We start from the raw sequence: 2,196 nt of genomic DNA on the forward strand, positions 1-2,196 counted from the left end.
GAGAAATGGATTAGAAAGACTGAAGAGATGGAGAAGATAAAAGAGGTGGTAGAGGAGGAAATAAATTCAAATCTTATAATCAAGTTAGTTAATATAAATAAGTCTTTAGTGAAGAATGAAATATTTGAATATCAATAAAGATCATAATTAAGAAACCATGTTTTTTTTTTCTTAAAAATGTATGAAGTTAGTCAAAATGTCCAACTAAGCAGGATAAATATCTATAAAATGTTACTTTCTGTTATAGGCATTTTGTTTCACATCACTGCCCTCTTATGTTCTGATTTTAGTTGAATGAATATTTAGAGATAAATGTCATTTACAATTATTCTAGCCTACTCTTTTGGCTGCACTCAGAAGCAGTCTGCCGTGATGGGCCGCATGATCCCTGGACAGAGAAAGGGTACCGGCTCCGTGTTCCACGTGCATGTGAACCACCAAAAGGGCATCACGTGTCTGCATGCTGTGGACTTTGCCGAGTGACACGGCTACATCAAGGACATCGTGAAGGACATCATCCATGACCCGTGTTGCTGCGTGCCCCTTGCCAAGGTGGTCTTCCAGGATCCGTACCGTTTTAAGAAGCAGATGGAGCTGTTCATTGCCGCCGAGGGCATCCACACTGGCCAGTTCTTGTACTATGGCAAGAACACCCAGCTCAACATCGGCAATATGCTGCTGGTGGGTACCATGCCCGACGGCACCATCGTATATTGTCTGGAGGAGAAGCCTGGTGACCAGGGCATGCTGGCCAGAGCCTCTGGGAACTATGCAATTGTCATCTCCCACAACCCTGAGACAAAGAAGACCAGAGTGAAACTGCCCTTGGGCTCCAAGAAGGTCATCTCCTCCATCAACAGAGCTGTTGTCAGTGTGGTGGCTGGAGGTGGCCGCATTGAGAAGCCCATTCTGAAGGCCAGCTGTTCCTACCACAAGTATAAGGCAAAGAGGAATTGTTGGCCATGCATATGGGGTGTGGCCATGAACCCTGTTGAGCATCTCTTCAGAGGTGGCAACAACCAGCACATTGGCAAACCCTCTACCATCTGCAGAGATGCCTCTGCTGGCCAGAAAGTGGGTCTCATTTTTGCCTGCTGGACTGGGTGTCTGGGGAACCAAGACTGTGCAGGAGAAAGAGAATTAGGGCTGGGGTCTCAATAAAGTTTGTCTTTTTCACACACACGCAAAAATTATTCTAGCCTGTTTTTAATTGTTCTTATGCAGCTTTTGTAAGGAACACCTTTATTCCATTTGAAACTGTCAAACTTTCAGTCATGGAAGCAATTTGAAATCCTAGAATTTGATGATATTATCCCATCAATCTCTCTGTCTTCTCAGAAGAACAAAATTTAACCTGCCCAGAGTAACAAGGCTCAAAACAGTATTCTGAGATATTCTTATTTCCCCATCTCTAAAGCTAACAAACAACACCTTATTGTTCACATAATCTGGAATTGCAGTTTTTTCTTGTTTTATTAAAGCCATTCAACCATCTCAGTTTATTCTTAACCTCCTCTATAGAAGAAAAAAGTTATCTGGACAAAAATTTAGTGGCCTTTCTCCTCATTTTCTAGTCCACAGGCATTCAAAATACCTGAATATTTAAAAGTTTGCAACCAAGATGAATAGGAAAGTTGGTATTTTTTTTAGCTTCTTTTGTATTTTGCCATTTATTTACAGAATGAATTATTGGACTTAAATTGTCTTCCCCTTTTCCACTTATTATTCAGATCCAGCTTTTTTTAACATCTTTATTGGAATATAATTTATTTAAAATGGTGTGTTAGCTTCTGCTGTATAACAAAGTGAAATAGACATACAGATACATATATCCCCCTATCTCCTCCCTCTTGCTTCTCCTTCCCACCCTCCCTATCCCACCCCTCTAGGTGGACACAAAGCACTGAGCTGATCTCCCTGTGCTATGTGGCTGCTTCCTATCAGCTATTTATTTTACATTTGGTAGTGTATATATGTCAATGCCACTCTCTCACCTTGTCCCAGCTCCCCCCTCCCCTTCCCCGTGTCCTCAAGTCCATTCTCTACATCTGCATCTTTATTCCTATCCTGCCCCTAGGTTCTTCAGAACCATTTTTTTTTAATATTCCATATATATGTGTTAGCATACATATTTGTTTTTCTCTTTCTGACTTAATTCACTCTGTATGACAGACTCTAGGTCCATCCACCTCACTA

At 41.3% G+C, this 2,196-nt stretch overlaps 1 pseudogene; it reads left to right on the forward strand.

The window, feature by feature from the left end:
- The first annotated feature begins 372 nt into the window (after positions 1-372).
- Positions 373-1,144, forward strand: LOC103091443 (60S ribosomal protein L8 pseudogene; annotated as a pseudogene).
- Positions 1,145-2,196: the final 1,052 nt, after the last annotated feature.

This window comes from Lipotes vexillifer, unplaced genomic scaffold (genome assembly GCF_000442215.2).
Source record: "Lipotes vexillifer unplaced genomic scaffold, Lipotes_vexillifer_v1.1 scaffold653, whole genome shotgun sequence".
NCBI classification, from domain to species: domain Eukaryota; kingdom Metazoa; phylum Chordata; class Mammalia; order Artiodactyla; family Lipotidae; genus Lipotes; species Lipotes vexillifer.